Here is a 19537-nt window from a genome sequence, read left to right on the forward strand (position 1 = left end):
TACAGTGAAAGCGAAACAGACTGTTGTGGGTAAATGAATGAATGAATGCTGAATGGTGCAGATGTGCCATTGAGAGCGTGGCCTGCTGAGTGTGAGTGGGTGGGTGAATGAAAAGGCGAGGAGTGGCCGGTGGAAGTTTGAACTTGTTCCCAGACTGGGCCTGGCAGCCGAGGCTTTGGTTTGGTTTGTCATTTTATTGTACACATAAACACACACACACACACACACACACACACACACACACACACACACACACGCCTACTACTATTTCTGTATTCGATGCACGGAGCCCACCTGACAAAGCGGAGCATGTCAGTCTTTTTATCTTCACAAACTCTTCTCATTACGCCTCGTTTCCTGCAGCAAATTGGTTATTTACCATCTTCATCTTTCCTTTCATGTCTCTACGCTTTCACTTAATAAACCATCTGTAGACCTTCCATTAATCAATCCCAGCTTCTGCTCTCTCAGATATCCCACGAGTCCCGCCTCCTCTTCCTGTGGACGATGCAAGGAAAGCTGCTTTAGCTATAGTATCCGGTTGCACAATGAGAAATATTTGTAGTTCCATTTTTTTTATTGTTTTATAAATTTTACGGTCACAGAATAAGAATAATAAAAAGCTGCTTTCAGGTTCTTTTAAGTAAATCATGTTGTAGGTCAACGTTTGAGTAATACTCCACCCACAAAATGATTATTTGCATATCAGTTACTCTCCCTGTGTTACCTTAAATTCCTGAAGAAAGCGTAGTTTTTCTTGCATGACTCAACGGTAAAACAAAGAGTCCAAAAACAAAAAAAGTCTGGATGAATTGAAGTAAACGGGGGCCGTGATTAACAACAGCAAAACTATGACAAATAGTCTGTTTACAAACTCTCAACCAACTCATGCAGTGTAATCAAATTAAGGCTGTCGCAATAACTGCAGTGTTGCAATACCCTGCTACTGACGAGACAATCTCTTTGTGTGAGAGTTTGTAAACGGATGTTTTAATATTGCATAATCGCTGTTAAAATCAAGATTTTTCTCTGTTTTTTGATTTTCCGTTGACCGTGGAGGCATGCAAGAAAACGCTTTTCTTCAAGAATTCAAGATAATGCAGGATGAGTACCTGATATTCAAATTCTCATATATAAGCAGCAGAATCTCCTCGACTGCTTAATATGAACAGTTTCTGTAATATCAACTTATCTAACTGCACATTTTCAATGACCTTATTGTTGTCGTGTCGTGTCACTGCAATACCCTGCTGAGTCAACTGTTAAAGCTGACGTTGAAGTCGTATAGAACACATCTGTGCTGTACTGTCCTGATTCATGGTTCTGCCGCTGTGTCTTCCCCCACGATGCAACAGCCCTGCAGAGAGAAGATTAAAGCGCTCTGTTGCAGCCCGTCGCCTCCCTGCCTTCATCTTCTCTGCATCCCACCCACCCTACCACAGCACCGGGGGGCACGTGGATGGGGGGGGAAAGGGGGAGATAAAAAGGAAAAGGGGGGGCGGATAACGGAGCAAGAGGACAGTAAAGGAAGAGAGGAGGAGGAGGAGGAGGGAGATGAGAGACGGAGGGTGAAATCCTTGCTTAAATAATAGAGAGCGAGAGAGTCATTTTCAAGCGAGCGATCTCCCAAGTGCCCCAGTTTCGGGCGGGGGGTGGGTTTATTGAAATTGAGATGAGGCTGGTAATGCCGACAGATTTTTACAGCAGTGCAGCAGAAAGAGGGGTCAAAACCATTTCTCCCGCCGTATATATTCCACTCGCCTCTCACTCCCTCTGCAGCTCGTTCACCTTGTAAACCCAACGGTACGAAGACGTGCGTCGGAGCGCCCTTGGAGCTCTGACTTCCGTAAAGATCCTTTTAAGGTGTTTAATAGCCCGGGTCTGCTGCAGTCTGGTCCCCGTTAACCGCTTCCTCCCAGTGAACACTAAACAAGCCCGGCTTCATTCAAACAAACACGGCACTCACAGCACTCTGGGGGCAAAGGTCAAGCAGGATTTCAGAGGAGTGTCACTTTAAAGTCACTGGACTGGAAAATGTGCACGATGGTCATTTTGAATAATGTTAGACTTGTGAGATTCGGTGGATGCAGATGTCCACATGGGTGCAAACACTGATGGATAGAACACATCCTTTCTGTGTGAAACCCAGATTAAAGAAAACCAGAAAAATAAACAAAACCAAAATGCAAAATAGCCCCCCGAGAATATTATATATATGTAGGGCTTTTATTGTGAAAGGAAATGTACGGAAGGAATGGATCTGGTTTGTTCTGCCTTTGTAAAGGTTTAAAGGAGTAATAAAGTTTGGTTGATCAGAGAAATCAACCTTATTCCAAACATAAATGATGTCGCTTTTTAACCGTGTAATAACTAAGTTTTCAGGAAAAAAAGAAACACAAATTTATTGCAAGAAAAAATGCGCCAGATGTGTAAAGGCTTAAAGTCTTAAATTTGTTACCAAAACTGTCTGAAAACAGCCTTTTATTAAATTTGACATAACGGACTTTATGAAATTAAAACTGTGACTTAATCTCAGTTTAATGTCTTTGACAAATCACAAAGACTTTTTTTCCCAAACATTCACATTTACTTAAACGTGATTGTTTGGGAAATTTCGACCTGTCTTTATCTGTCAATAGGAATATAGATGTTATGTATAAAGAAGCTTTTGTTTTTTGTAAATATTAGAAGAAAAAAAAAAATCACTATAAACATTAAGATCATGATATTGATTTCAGCCATATGACTCTTCCTTTATCTTCTTAACCAAAGTGAGGTGAGACTCAAGGTCCCCATCATCATCACATTCCTAGTCTGGTTCCTGACCCATAAATTGTTGCCAACACCTTCAGATTTTCTTCAGCGATTCAATTAAAAAATCAAACCAGCAACTCAGTCTGATGGATTTTATTGATTTCTTCTAGTTCTCTGCTCACTCTTGTGATTTCTTCTGACTTTGTAGTCGTACGTCTGTGTGATTAGAGGAGGTTTAGTTAGGAAGGCTGATTATTATTTTTACGTTAGTGATCAATTACTAATGAATGCATGTGACATTGATTGTAAGAGATATTGTGCCACTTTGAACCATGTGAATATGAAAAATATTGCTTCAGGCTGATTTCTCGCAGGAATCGGAGTAATGATGCAGAGATTTCTCTAAAAAAGGAGGTGTCACTTTTCAATATTATAAAGAAATCTCTAAAGTTTTGGTAAATTTGTGTTGCGTGTCTGCACAGAGAGATGAAATGTGTTGAGTTAAGATGCTCTTCGACATCCTTCTTATTGGTTTCGTGCTTCTTTACTGTGTTTAGAGGAACATGGACGCGTTGCTGCTATCGCTGCACCATCGTGACACAGCTGTCTGCTAACAGTAGTTTGGCTGATCTTGTGGGCGTAGCTGTTGTTTTTATGGCAAACATTGTGGATTCCCTTCATAATGAACAGTGTGGGTTTGTTGTGAGGACCTGTTTTTGTGTGTGTGTGTGTGTGTGTGTGTGTGTGTGTTTTTGTGTGTGTGTGTGTGTGTGTGTGTGTGTGTGTGTGTGTGTGTGTGTGAGTGTGAGTGTGCAGCGAATGTGAGTTGGTTTTTTGGGTTTACATGCGGTGAGTGCTCCAGTGGCCTGTTGTCCTCTTCACATTGGCGCCGTGCATTTTTGCGCCACCGCTGGATGCTGTCTGATGTAAAAATAGATCTTTCCGCTTGTAGAGCGAGGCATCGTCCTGAAGGCTGAAACTCACAGGGTCATAAGAGCAGAGTGGAGGAGATAAGATAGAGAGGACAAGTGGAAGATAATGAAGCTAGGAAGTGAGGAAAGAGAGGTAGAAGTGAAGGCAGCTAAAAGAGGCAAAGAAAAGAAAGAGAGCGGTGGATTGGCATATCATTAGAAGAACTTGAGAGGCAAAGATAGAAGGAAAAAAAGAATGAATGGCTGCTCAGTTTCCAGAGGAGAGCGCCAGCTAATTTTTGAGATAGACAAAAAGGAAAAAGTCTCACAGAGCGCCTCGCTTTAGATGGCTTCAGCTCCTTCCGATGTTACGTTCCCACAGACGGACAGAGATAAGTCAGGAGGAAATGCCTTGCTTCTTTTATTGAATTATTTTGGCCAATCCACTGCCCATACTCTGCACTAACTCAACTTCCTCACTCGTTCTTTTCCTGGCACTTTGGTAACACGATAGCACATCCACGATCAGACGATTATTCCACAAGACCGGCCATTTTGGCTCTCGACCTGGCGTTCACTGAGTTATAGCTGGAGTTATTTATTTTTTACTTTTTGGACAATTTGAAATATGGTTTGGACATGGAAATGGACAACCTGGAAACTGGACTTGTTGGCCAAAATAGCTATAAATCGGTCGTGTTTGAGTCATGAATTTAAAAGCTGTATTTTTGAAGAGGCAGTGAGCTGACCTTTGACCTGAATATGGAAACTTAAAGCTGCTATTCCTGACGTTTAATCTTAAAGATAGTGTTTGTGTATAGAGGCAAATGTTGGTCCCACGGTCTACCACTTGACCGTCAATGTGCCTACAAAATTTCATCACAACTCATCAAATAGTTGTTGAGAACTTCGGTGAGCGTCTGACCTTTCCTGCACCAGCAGGTTGACACTTTTGATGGATTACCATGAAATCTGCTGCAGGCGTTCACCTTCCCTCTGATGATGAATCTCAATGGCAAACAGTTTTCATTTATCTGGCACTTTGCCTGCAAAACTAGACCCATTCCCATCAGCCGCAGCTGTACTCTGTACTGTTTAATGCTAATGACGCGATGTTAGCATGCTCACGCGCTAAGCTAAGACGGAGAAGATGGTAAACATTGCTCGTGCCTAACATCAGCATTGTAGCATTGTGATTGTGAGAATGTTGGACAGTTGGTATAAAGTTTAAAGCAGCACTGTTCCTAAGTACAGCACTGCTAGTATTTAGTAGTACTTTATGCTCTTGGATGCTTGTTTGAGAAAGGAGATGCACTTATGACTTCTGGTGACTAGTAGTTCTCTTGAATACCTATGTTGAATACACTTATCGTAAGTCGCTTTGGATAAAAGCGTCTGCTAAATGACTGTAATGTAATGTAATGTAATATTTCTGAATACTACTGTCCGGACATGAAGTCTGCTTCTGAACAGTAACCTTAGAACAGTTTATATAGAGTATGCATGGAGGCCCCGCTAGCTGAAAGTCACAAAGCGTCCATAAAAGCGTCTGTACTGCAGAGTGTGCGTCATCGTCACCGCTGTCTGTGTGTGAAAGTGGAGAATGTTTTGTTGTCTCGTCGCTGTTGGAGAGTGATGTGAGGTTCACGTTGTAGAAAACGAGTTCCGAGCCCACAACCTAAGACAGAGAATGATTGAAGTGGTGATCTTTCCCTCTCATCATCGTTGACCTTTCAGACAGCCGTGACATGATGGATGAGGTTCTCTGTACTCCTTCGTCTCTGCCTCACAGTAAACTCTGACGCTGTGGCTCTTATTGTGTTTCCTGTCTGCGTTAAAGTGCTTCATCACTCCTTGAAGGATTTCTCAGCATTTTTTCCTTGATACCACTGTATGGGTAGCAAGTAAGCCAATGCTTTTAGCGAAATGTAATGCTATGAGGACAAGTTGGGGAAAGATACACGGGGAAATGGGAAGCAGTGAAGTCATGAGGTCATCTAGTTAGGTGTTGCTTTAGCCAATCACGTAAATGCAAGCACACACTCCTGGTGGATCACTTTGCAACGCCTTATTTTTACTCACGATCAACGTCATAAAAGAGGGCAAAGTCCTGTCTCTGGGTATTAAAAAAAACATTTAAACCGTATATAAATCCGTTGCAGCCTTCCTACTTTGTTTTAAGCTGTTTTTGCTCTGAATGCCACCTAAGGCCAGAGCTATTGTGCGTATGTTTGCATACTAAACACAGTGTCTGTAAATATCTGAAGTGCCGGTCTGAGCTACTCTTTAGATGTGTTAAATGCTGCATATGACAAAGAGGTTTCACGATTCCGCTTTGTATATTTTATAAACTGTAGCGGAGACTTCACTGCTGACGAGGAAACACAAAGCAACAATGAGCTCGCTAAGGTCTGTGGAACGGAGTTAATTAAAGTGAATTTAAGAGTAGTGGAGGAGGAGGAGGAGGAGATGAGAGAGAGAAAGGAAACGCCTGAGGTAGTAACCAGTGTTCCCTTCCTCTGGAAAAACCTGCAGTAAACAAAGCACAGGCATGTAATGTACACACAAACACATGGACAGAAACGGTATGATTTCTATTCACTTGCAGAAGTTGATGCTGTCAGTTGTGGTGGATATGTGTTTGACCTCTTTTTTAAGCTCTTTTAATTTGAATTTGAACAGAGATTTTTGAAAATCTGCGTGGCTAAAGCAACAAAATCCCGAATAATTTAAATGCAAATGCAAACTCAGACAATAATCAGAAGATACAGATGTGTAATACAGTCACAGTGGGAAAAAAGTACTGCTCTCTACAGCCATTATGATCTCATACACATAAAAAATCGAAGCGGAATTTTTGTAACAAACACACATACAGGCTTTCCTCTCACACATGCACAAACATACTCACACTCTACATCACAACATCCAAACTCCTGAACGGCATAGACAAACACACACTACACACGCACACACACACACACACACACACACACACACACACACACACACACACACACACACACACACACACACACACACACACCCCTCCCACGCAAATCCTTAAATTAATCATCATTCACTGCTGCACGCACACACACACACTCACACACAGTGCAGCATGTAGGAGTCCAGCTCTCGAGGGATTAACACTTCATCGCAGCCAGTCGTGGGATTTTCCCACACCACCTCGCACGCTGAGTTACATGTTCTGTCAGTCACAGCGAGCAGCGTTTGCGGCTCACGGCCGGCTCCGAGCACGCTGCCGGAAACTCTCAGGATTCTCCAAACGCTGTGGAGCTGTGTGGTGCGTTAGAGCTCTGGATCAAAGCACAGGTGGTTTCATGTTCGATTACTGTTTGTTGAAAGGTGTGGTTTCGGTTTTTTTTAAAGCTGTTTTTTATTATGAAGGCTAGTAGCAAAGGTTAAAAAACATACACACACACACACACACACACACACACACACACACACACACACACACACACACACACACACACACACACACACACACACACACACACACACACACACACACAACTTGATAAACTTGTACTCCCTACAACATGAAGCTTATGCGGTATTGTTGGACTGACTCACACTGATCTGGAACCAGTAGTTCAGATCTGGTCGGGTAATAAACATTTCATCAGGTGGAGTTAAATACAGACCTGTACCTTGCTGTGTCTCTGTAGGTTTCCATCCAGCTGTTTTTATGAACATTTTTACTTTGTGCACCAGAAAACCTGAGTGAAAAAGCCAAAAAAATAAATAAATCAAAGACATTGACGTTTGCCTTAAGGTAGAAAAGTTGGCATATGTACAATAAAGGCTGGTAAAACTTCCGAAAAAGACTTATATCACAAAACCTGTATTTGTTTCTTTTACTTGGATTTTTGTTACATTATTAACAGGTAACAGACAAGATCTACCCCATGCACAAATCTGCAGTGTTTAGCTAAAGCATGAACCTGTCTCCAGTTCGCCCATCTGGGAGAGTTAGCATCCACGATGTTGCGTGCGTCGTGTCTTGGACACATGCTGTTTAATGAAAGCAGACACTTTCCCAGTAAGTCTCGTTGTTTAGCTGTGGGGTTGCCAGCTGTGTGGCAGTCTGGCAACACTATGTCAGGGTTTCCACCAGTGCTCACTGTAAAGTTAGAGACCGTCCGGTCCAGAGAATGAGAGAGAGTGTGTGTGTGTGATGAGTATGAAGTTATCAGCAATGTGGCAGTGCAGTGTGTGAACAGTCTGTTTGTCGGAGCATTAATGCTAAGACCAAAGACAGGCTCTTTTGTATAGCTTACCACCTGCTTATTAAAGTCACAGAGGTTCACTTAAGTTGCGCTGACCTTTAAGGCAATCTCAATTTGTCCTGTTGAATAAATTCTCATGACATTTTATTTTGAAAAACGTATTCTACCTTTTTCTATCTCAATCTTCTCTCCTTAATTCCCTTAAATCTCACATTCCTCCCCTTCTCTCCTCTCCCACTTTTTTTTTTACGTGTCCCTCTATTCCTCTCTGCCTCTCCCTCCCTCCCTCCCTCCCTCCCTCCCCCTCTCTTCACCCCGTCGTGGACAGTGGTAGAGGGCCTGTTGACAGTCCCGTGCAGCCAAAGGAGGCTTTTATTGGGCCTCTGTGTTCAGCCCGTTCCTTCAGGCCAATGGGATCCAGATGTGGCCCGACCACTGTAGTGACAGCAGCCATTTATGGAGCGAGAGAGAAAAATGTGTGAGTGTGTGTGAGTGTGTGTGTGTGTGTGTGTGTGTGTGTGTGTGTGTTGTCGTCTTCTCAACATGTGTGCAGATGTCTTTGGCTGCGTGTGACTTGCATTTAACAAGTTGGAGACATAAACTGGATCTGCTCACCCATAGTACCCTTGAGCAAGACACTGTTTCAAAGGTGATTGTTTTGTTGCCATGGATCTTTGTGAAGAATAATTTGAGTTCTAGACCTCAAGGCTGAGGACATTTTTTTGGAAAATGAGTACATTTTTTACATTCCTCATACCTTCAAAGAGCTGTTTGGGGTTTAAGACTCGGTTTTAGGGTTAAGGTTAGAATTACTTTCAGTGGCTTGTGGTCTCAGACGCATACCACATATGTAACCATGAATTTGATTGGGGTCCTCTGTTGCCAGCACAGTCGCCTTTAAAAGAAAAAACTAAAAACCGTTGGCATTCTTGTTACTGCAAACCAATTATTTGTTCAGTAGCGTCGACGTCCCGTGGACTAAAAAAAAGACACGTGTGACTTTAATCCCTCGTCTCTTTTTCACGTTGTGTGTGTGTGTGTGTGTGTGTGATGTTTCTTTTAGTTAAGGTGCTCTGCAGAGGTGTGCCTTTGCATGTGCAGTATGAGCTCATGTGTGTGAATGGAGTAATGGGCCCCTGTTGAAAGGATGACCCTGATGAAGAGCTGCAGATGACTAATACTGTACAGTCATGCAGGCACATCCTGGATATGAAGTTTACATGGTGTACAGTACCAGTCAAAAGTTTGGACACACCTTCTCATTCAATGGTTTTTCTTTCTTTTTATTTTTTTTCTACATTGTAGATTAATATTGTAGACATCCAAACTATGAAGGAACACATATGGAATTATGTGGTAAACAAACAAATGCTCAACAAACCAGAATATGTTTTATATTTTAGATTCTTCAAAGTAGTTGAATGAGAAGGTGTGTCCAAACTTTTGACTGGTACTGTATATGTAGAGACACATGTGCTGTCTTTGTTCTGTATGTTCTTTCCTCTGTAGCCAACACAAATGACTACTTGTTTATTCTCTACTTTCTTTCATGCACAGTCATGTGAGCTTGGATCCAAATTCATGCCCATCACTTGAGTTTTTTTCTTTATTTCTCTCAAAAGTACATTAAACACTTTGTTTTACTGGAACTCAACCGCATATTCAGAGCGTGTCTGTTATTCCTTTTATTCGTGGATCCACAGCTCGTTCTGCAGTTTTTAAACCTTCTTGTGGTCAAACTGGGCAATAAATGCCGAACACTTACTCAACTGGAGGATGGTCGCAGAGCAAGGTTTTTTCTCGTCAAGCACCAGTCATTAGGCCGTGACGTTAACTGCTCGCCCTCACCACATGAAACGAAACCTCCGTCTCGGTGTGTCACCTAATAGCAGAGCGCTGTGAGCCAGTAACTACACCCACATGGAGAGCGGCCATGAAGCCGGTTTTTTCTTCAGGAAAGATGAAACCAAAGAGAGCCGACTCTGCAGGAGATGAAAATGATGTTGAGGATGTGATTCACGTTATGCTTAATATGCAGTATATTAACCACAGATGCCATGAGGATCAGGTTTAATTCTCCATTAAGTGGACATGTGGTTGCAGAAAAGCTAAGAGAACCGAGGCTCTTATTAAAAAATACATTATAATACACCATAAACATTACCGTTTAATCAATAGACAGTTGGTTAAAGGGAGCAGGCAGACAGCAACTCAGAGCGAGGCCATTAATATTCACTCATAGGGGGAAATATGAAGTTCTCTTACAAGAATGAGATGCTTCATTCTCTTTGTTTTAAAGTGATAGTTTATTTTTGGAAATGCTTTTATTCGCTTTCTTTCCGAGACTTAAATGAGAAGATCAATAACCCTCCATGTCTGTCGATGGTTTGCTCAACTTGTCGTACTTCTACTTTGTTTTTTATATGGATTAAACAAACAGTATGTTAATAAATGAGCTTTAGCGGTGGTATTACAGAGCCAGGCTAGCTATATCCAGTCTTTATGCTAAGCTAAGCCATGTTTACGTTAGCGACGCAGGAGACACCGACACAAGAGTTGTATCAATCTTCTAATCTATAAAAAGAAAATAAGCGTATTTTCTAAAATGTCCAACTTTTCCCCTGAATCCGGAGTTCAGTATTGCGAAAATATTAATATTTGCACATATGGCTTCAACTTTTTCCTACAGTTCTTTGTTTAAGTACCAAATGTATCAAGTAAACAACAGGAGACAATTATTGGAAATCATTTAGTGTTTTTAAATTTAGTGTATTGAATGTTTGGCCAGTGAATGAGGTAGATGGTAAATTAACATTTAGACAGGAACCAAGGTAATGATCTTTTATAAAAGCCAGCAGGGAGGAAGGAAGTGCTTAAAGGCCACTGTGTGTGTGTGTGTGTGTGTGTGTGTGTGTGTGTGTGTGTGTGTGTGTGTGTGTGTGTGTGTGTGTGTGTGTGTGTGTGTGTGTGTGTGTGTGTGTGTGTGTGTGTGTGTGTGTGTGTGTGTGTGTGTGTGTGTTCATTGACTCATAGATATAAGTGAATGTTTGCTTAGTATGTTCTGCTGTATCTTATTTCTTTGTTTCTCCGTCACCCAAACACGCTCACCTCCTCTCCACACATGCTGTCTGTTACGAGGAGGCCCCTTCAGCGTGACCTGTCAGCGTTACGTAACCTCGCCCCCCCCCCCCACCTATTTCCTTTTTTCCTAGAAAGCGTATCTGAAGTGAAGGAAAGAAAAAGGAGCAGAGAAATATATAGAGAGAGGAACCAGAGGGGAAAAACAAGAGTCTGGGGAGTTACAGTAAAAGCATTTATTAGCTTTGTTCACATTATTTAGGCTCCTTTTATTTTTTAGACATTCATGGTGTCCTACTCTTGTGTATTTTGTCAAAGAGATCTGGGTCACTTTTAGTACGTTGTCTTTTGATGTAGTTGAGGGTTAAGCAAAAAGATTTAGGTTAATGGTTAAAATGAATTTTACTGGTTACAACTCCTTAAATGTTTTGTGTCATTGTGACACAGAAAGACATTTAAAGACATAAATCAGGATGGGTATTTCTTACTCTTTTTTGACATTTTAGAGTGAACAATGAACTTAGTTGATAGATTAATCCATAAAGCCAGTCATAGTGAGTTGGAGCCCTTGTTTGTGGCCTTGCTGAAAGGCACTTTGTCGGTGATGAAAGAATAAAACCACCTTTCTTCCTCCGTCTTCCTCCTGAGGCTCGAGCATTACAACCTGCATTTACCGTGTGATTCATCCTCTCAGCTGCTGGTGACAAACACCAGTCAGTCCAGTTAAAGTGGGCCCGTGGGCACAAACACACACTGACACATTGTTGTCATTTTTCTTCCCGCATCTTGAGAGTGTTGCCGTGATATGAAGCTCTTTCTCAAAGCACCTGCTCTCCTGCATATACTTTTCATGCCTGACCTCACACCTAGAGGAGAAGCTGACACTGAAGCTTCTCCAAGCACAGAAACACACACGCTCTGTTTTACCCAGCATGCCATGTGAACGCCGAGCTGCACCTGCTATAGCGGTAGGAATGCCGTGTGATGGCATCTCTGTCAGTGTCTTAACTAAACAACAACTTTGGGTCTAAAAGCAGACGCACAGACGGCCCTCTGGGGGGAAACAACACAGCATGAAATCATTCTGAGAGATGGTTTTCCAGATATTTATGCTGCTCCGAACGCTGTTTAACAGCAAGACACAGGGGAGGAAAGATGGGTGGAGAAGAGAAGGAGGTGATAAGATGGAGTTAAGACATATGTTAAGACAGATATGTAATATACTACTGATTGTAAGTCGCTTTGGATAAAAGCGTCTGCTAAATGACTGTAATGTAATGTAAATGTAATGTAAGACATGAGTGGCATTGACATCTCTCTGGCTCTGTACGTCTTGTTCAGTTCACCTGAACTCAGTTTGCCCCCCGACCAGGAATCATCAATCACAAAATCCTGTGCCTCCTGTGATGCATAGTGCTATTCTTGATGAGTGTTACTCGACGTGATCAAGCATAACAAAGCAAACAACTAACTGAAACGAAAGCAAATGCATTAAAGGGGGCTTATCATGAAAGGCATTCTTGTCCTCAGAGTTCATAAAAAGCCACAAACCGTGAAATAAGACAACCCAATCATTTACCTGAAAACATGTGACTCAACAAGCCTTTTAGATTTGGCTCCACTTCCTCTGTCACATGCAGGCTAATCAGGATATATATACGACTTGAGACTTACTTTTCTTGCAAGCCAATCAGAGCAGACTTGGCATTTTCTGGAGGGGGACTAAAAGAGACAGGCGCTAAAAACAGAGCGTTTCAGACAGAGGGTGAACACAAGTACTTTCATACAGATAGTTTATGAAAAAGAATGTGTTGTTTGAAAATTGAAGCACGAAAACATGTTCTAGTAGAAACCCCAAACCCATGTATGAACCTGAAAATGAAAAATATGTCCCCTTTAAATCTGTAGAGAAGATTCAACTTTATTGTTGTTGTACACAGTAAAAACAGGAAGAGCAAACAGTTACAAATGTGCATTTTGAGATATAAAGAAAGTACAGAATAGACAATAGACCAAAGAGGCAGTGACAGTAAGAAGGGATGTAACTATGCTAAATACAAAATAAACAAAACGCAAAATGTACAGTAAGAATGAATGCAGATCTGTCGGTAATGTAACTATGATATGCTGAAGCTGAAACAAATGAATAATATGTACAGTAGAATAGAGCTGGTTATGTTAAATTCAGTCAATTAAATGGAGACAACTGGAAGTGCAAATAAAGCAACGGCCTCTCACAACCAGTGAGGATTAAACTCTCCAACATTTAAAAAGATACAATATAAGATAAATTATCATTTTTATAATTATTTGCTGTTTCATTTCAACAAACTTTGACTTCTTCTGAAAAAATCTTTAACATATTTTTAAATCCCCAAAAAGGTATTTATAAACATTTTATTTTGGTATTAGTACATAAACATAGGTATAGTTCAGTGTCAAAAAAAACAACATCAATATGAAGAAGAAGGATGACTGCTATGTAAAAACATTCAGCTCATAAATAGAGTTTCGGCAGGCTTACTTTCTACATCCTGCTGTGGCTGTCTCTATTTTCATTACACTGTAATGTGCTGGTAGAAACACTAAAGAACAGACGTCTGCTTTAATAACGGCCCAGTGGGCTGAAATTAGCAGTCCAGCTATTGAACACAAATTTAAAAGAGGAAGCCTTTGATTAAAAGGAAAGAGCAGAAACACGCTTACAGTAAATCCCCTGAATGTTTTTGGGGAAAAAGTCTTGAATAATTAAGTTCTCTAATTTGAGAAATGTTTCCCCTCTCTCTTTCTGGGACTCATTTGCTGCAATAAAACAACTTTCACTGTTATTAAGGCCTAATTGTGTGACAGTTAAAGTCGTGATTCTCTTTTCTAGTCGCCATGTTGCTGTTTTACCACTAATGAAGCTGTCAACTTCACAGTTCAGCATTTATAACTGTTCATGCGTATCAACAGTTTAACTTGGCAGTCTGCTACTGTCATGTTACAGTTGTTTAATGAAGCAGCAAATGTGGTTAGTGTCCCCCACCAGGCCTGTGAGTGAATGTCTCTATGTCAGCGATGGCATTTTACTGTATCTGCTGACAAAATCTGTCAGCGTGTGGTATAAGCTCGACTGACACGCTGCATGTGTACTGACTTGTGCTGCACATGGTGTGGTGCACTGCTGCCTGGATGCAGAGCGCTGGTTTCTGGTTTGGTTTTTTTTCAGGATGAATCTGCGACCTGCTGGTTTTAAAGCCAAATTTACATGCAGCAAAAATGAAACAAAAATAAACCTGCTGTGAACTGCTCCAAAAATGTCTCGGCTGCAAGTGAATATCACGGGCAATGTGTTCTGATGTGTGCGGACAAACAGCAGCGTACACTGAAGCTGGGCTGTCGGCTTTCTACTACTGGTTTTGGAGAAATATCTCCCCCGACTATGTTTACATGCATGCACACAAATACAGAGTAATCAGTAATTAGGACATTGCAGAGTGGATCTAAAAACAAAAGCTATAATCTTCAAATGACAGTCCCCCAAAATACTTCACATGCATTGTGAAATGGATTGTGCAATCCACTTTGCAATATTAACAATCATTCTGTCCGTAAATATCATCTTTTAGTTATTTCATTTTTTTTTTTTATTATTTATTATACTTTTACTGTGTGATTACTTATTTATTATACTTGTTTTCTACTTACGTCTCTTATTTGTTAGTTTGCACTATCCACACTGCTGCTGTTATCCTGCAAAATATCCAGCTGTTAGACTAATAAAGGATTATCTTATTTTATTTTATCTTGCATCAGATTTTCTCAGAAATTTGATTTAGTATGTGCTTGTTGTCATTAAATTAGGCGTCGTCATTGTGTATCATTGTGTATGTCGATATAAGATTCCCTCACATTATGATTTCTTTGAAAAATATAAATTGATAAAGTTTAATTATAGCTCAGCCCTTCTGTGAAGCATGAAGTCCCACAACACAATAATACCCCAAAAAATGAATACACATCACCCCAAATGAAGGGGAAAATAAAACGTTACCACTAAACCTACTGGAGTCAATGATATTATAATATTGTCGGCCATGTTTACACAGCTGGTTTGACAATGAGGGTCCGATGTGGACTGTAGGTCTCACCCAGGTGCCCCACATGATGTCAACCCCCTCTGACCTGGATCCTCACAAAGCATCCCGTCTGAAACAAGTCGTCACCATCACCTGGTCATCGAAAGCATCAATAATTTCAACCACTCAGCGCTCCATAGAAGCTAATGGAAGCTAGCCCGGCGGTGGTTTTGGCACTTCGCCGCTTGTTTTCCACAATCTAGGTCACCAAATGGGTTTTTTTGAGAGCGTTTAGGGGAAAAAAGCTGCAGCTGTACTGGGGGGAAAAAGACAACGAGAGAAAAAGCAGGAGAGAGAGAGAGAGAGAGAGAGTTGTTGGCATTAGCATTAAAGCTGATTTTAGCCGCTGCTTTGAAGAAGGTCTTGACATGCTAATTAACATGCTAGCTCCCATCTCGCGCCCTCAACATTAAATGGTGTTCTGAAATAGCAGCACCACTGCTTACTGGCTAACGTAATGTGACAGCGTAGAAGTGCCCGCGGGGGCTAACGTGGCGTATAAGCATGCATTAGCATAACGTCAGTATGGAGCCAGTACTGGACTTAAATATAGACATACACACACATATACACGCTCAGTCAGAGCAGGATTAGGCCTTGGGGTCAGCACATTTGCTTCAACATCAAATCAAACATATGGCCGGCTAAGCTGTATCTTTGATTTGTGTAAGTGGACGATGCGGCGAGCGGTTTTTAACACATTTAAGTTGGTTATTTCTGGACTCCATATGGCACCACAGGTGGTGCAGTGAAATCTGGGGTTAATTCAGTTTGTATTGAGTCATGTTGAATTTCAAATTGAAAGGACTTTTAGGTCTATGGGAACAGGAAATGTGTCCAGTCAGTGTTCCTCGTTCTTGGATGTTTCCTTCAAGGCTATGTGTTAAAAGAGAACAAACGTGAAATCACAGTTTGCTATTTTTGCTTTTTCTGTCATCATTTAGAGCAAGATCCAAACAAAGCCAAGCATTGTGTTAGAAATGTTTAGCTTTGGTAAAAGGAATCTGGCAGCCTATTCTCACTCCCAACTTGTCAAATACAGCAGAATCATACTACGTAGGGCGCCTTATTTTGAAGGGCCACTGATCGAGCATCAGTGGCCCTTCAAAATAAGGCGCCCTACGTAGTTATAACGGGAGTAAAGGAGGAAGTCAAGTGAGGTAGTATAAAGAGCTGCAAAGTTCACAAGACATGATAGAAAACACAGAACTTTCACCCAGGAGACCAATGTTTGTGTCCCTTAGTTAAACCAAAATGCAACAATTTATTTTAACTTAAGGTAACGTACACAACATACTTAACTTACGTTGCTTACGTAACTTAATTACTACGTAACAAAGTAACAAACTTGAGTATTTGAACCCTTTTTTTTAAATCTAACTAAGTTTATTTTCAAAAGACAGTGTATGCATGTAACAAGCTTAGATTGCCATGTAAGAAGCTGACGGTAGTTGGGAACATACTGCAGTTTGAAGATCGGGGGTCACTGACCAAGCTGTTGTTTTGAGTTTGGAGGAAGTATGGTTTGAAATGCGTATAAAAGAGTCAAAAATAACGTTTAACATATGACGCTTCTGTTATGTGTCAAATAATTTCCGGACATCTTGACAAACAAACTCCTTCAGAATTGACTTAAATTAAACTGGACTGAATCTCAACACTACACACGCAGTCTGTCACAGTGGTTGTTAATGATCGTATGCTTTTTGACACCAAGGACACAATATGATTCTGCAATAAAAAATCTTAATAATAATTACATTTCAAAATAGTAGAGCCTTTTTTTCCTAGGGAATTATCTTAACATGACCCTGTTATGCCCCTAACAACAATCTACTGACTTGTTTAGTCTGTCGTTATCACGCTTTTCAAGAAATTCTCTGTCTTATCAATTAATTGACAAATTATATATTGATTTTCTCTTTAAAAGGGCTTTATTGCCTCAAAATACAGTGTAGAGTACAGATGTGACAGTAAATGAGAGGGAGGAACAGAGGAGAAGGACATAAAGGTAACATCGCTTTGAGGCCAAAAGTAATGCTGAGAGGTTTATCTGTATTGTTTTAGTTTGTTAGTGACAACAATGACATTATTTTATGTTCAGTTTAATTTCATGCTTGCACACTCCCTTTTATCTTAACACGTTTAACACACACACACACACACACACACACACACACACACACACACACACACACACACACACAGAGTAATCACCGATTCACAGTGTGTGTTTTCCTGTGCTGTGGGCACAGCAGGCGTTGACCATGAAACAGAGTTCACCACTAAATCATCCAGACTCTGCAGACATGCCCATTAATCTCTTTCACGCACACACACACACAAAACACACACACACACACACACACACACACACACACACACACACACACACACACACACACACACACACACAGAACACACACACATACACACACAGAAAGCACATACTCAAACTACACGCCTAGCTGCATGCATCCACACATGACACACATGCATGTATAATGAGCTCAAACATCTTTTATTTCTATGTGATTGTAGTTGTGTCTGCATTTATTCTGTCTACCTCTGCACCATTTCTGCTTTATCGTCTATTTGACTCTAAATGGAGCATAATTTACTAAATGAACATCATGCTGTGTTGAAGAACACTGGAAACTAGAGATTGAGACCATAAACTCATGTTTACAATGTTTACTGAGGGAATAAATCAAGAGAGAAGTAGAGTCATTTTCTCATAGACTTCTATACAATCGGACAACCAGCGACCAGGAGTCGCCCCCTGATGGCCATTAGAGAGAATGCAAGTTTAAGACTCTTCCACATTGGCTTCAATTCTAGCATCCAGATGTTGCCGATTGGTCTTTCAACAGAAGTGGTTTGATTGTCATTGACAGTTTCCATTGGACACAGTGCTCATTTCATTCCATCATTTCAGGAAACGGAATTTCCTCTAAACCTCAAAAAACTGGAAACATTTTGCCACAAAAAGGGTTCTCATATCCAGTAAATTGCTGAGAATGAAAGCTCTGTCATTATCATGTAAATAGCAGTTTCGATTTACATTTTGGACTGAGGCACATCTCGCTGCCAGTCCGCTCTTCTTCTGTGGTTGATTGCGTATCAATGGACGTTTATTTATAAAAGCCTCATAGTGGTCTGGTGGAGAGAGAAAAGAAAAATGGGTTTTCAAGGAGACAATAAGTATTGTATGAATGTTGTTGTAGGGAACGATAAACACCGGGGAGAAAAAAGAAATGAACCGGAATACAGTTATTTTCTTCTTTGCCCTGATTGGTCTGTTAAATGTGTGTCAGGTCGGCGGCGTTGGGGGAGTTTTTGAAGGAACCCTCACAGAGATCAAAGCCTGAATCAGCAGCAGGATTTTATTTTTTATTAAACCGTGTTATTCCAGAGCTGCAGTTTTCACCCAGCAGCCACAATCAATTATCTGACGCCTACTTCTCTCTCTGGATCTCCCCCTCTCTCTCCCCCCTATCTCTCTCTCTCCCTGCTAGTTCTTATTTAGTCATTTATCACAACTACAAAATACTTATTGCATCAGCCTGAAATCTCACCCCATGTTTCTTTTTTGTTTTTTTTATTAAATCCTCCTCATGTTTCTCCTCGTCTTCTTTCTCTCCTAAATTTCTCGATTTCCTTTCATGTCTCCTCATCTCATTCCTCATTTGTTTCTGATCTTCTATGCCGTCCTCATTTCCTTTCTTGTCGTCTGTTTTTGTTTCATCTTCTCCTCTTTGCTGCTGTCCTTGTTCATTCCTTCCGTCGTCTCATCTGTCCTAGATGATCTTCCCTTCTTCCATCCCCACCATCATTATCATTTCTTCTTTAGCATCTTTTGTTTCTTCTCAGACTCTCCAGTTTCCTTCCTTCTGTATCTCCTCTCCTTGTCTCCTCTCTTATTTTCCTAGTTTCCACTTCCCTCGATGTTACCGTGGCTTGTTTCATCTATTATTCTTGTTTGGTCTCCTCAACCCTGCTTTCCTTTCATTTTCTTGGTTTGTTTCCTTGTTTCATCTCTTTACCTTGATTCCTCTCCTCTCCCTTCCTTTTTCTCTTTTTTCTCCTCTCTCTGTTTTCTTCTCCTCTCCTCTTCTCTCCTCTCAATGTTTCCTCTCCTCTTCTCTCCTCTCAATGTTTCCTCTCCTCTTCTTGTTTCCTCTCCTCTACCCTAGTGATCTCTCAGTAGGGAGATCAGTAGGGTTTCCTCTTTCTTTTTGTTTCCTCCCCTCTTCCCTCTCTTTACCTTGTGTCCTCTTCTCTACTCTCCACATTTCCTCTCCTTGTTTTCTCCAGTTCTCTCATCCTATCACTTCTCCTTGTTTTCTCTCCTTTCTTTATTTTTGTTTTTGTCTCCCCTGCTCATCTCTCCTCTGTTTGATTCCTCTCCACTCTT

General features: G+C 41.0%; 1 protein-coding gene across 1 annotated transcript in view; it reads left to right on the forward strand.

Moving 5' to 3' along the window:
• The window catches only part of LOC129107814 (unconventional myosin-IXAb-like), a 140894-nt gene that overhangs the window by 45379 nt on the left and 75978 nt on the right, over nt 1-19537 (forward strand).

Source organism: Anoplopoma fimbria, chromosome 19 (genome assembly GCF_027596085.1).
Source record: "Anoplopoma fimbria isolate UVic2021 breed Golden Eagle Sablefish chromosome 19, Afim_UVic_2022, whole genome shotgun sequence".
NCBI lineage: Eukaryota > Metazoa > Chordata > Actinopteri > Perciformes > Anoplopomatidae > Anoplopoma > Anoplopoma fimbria.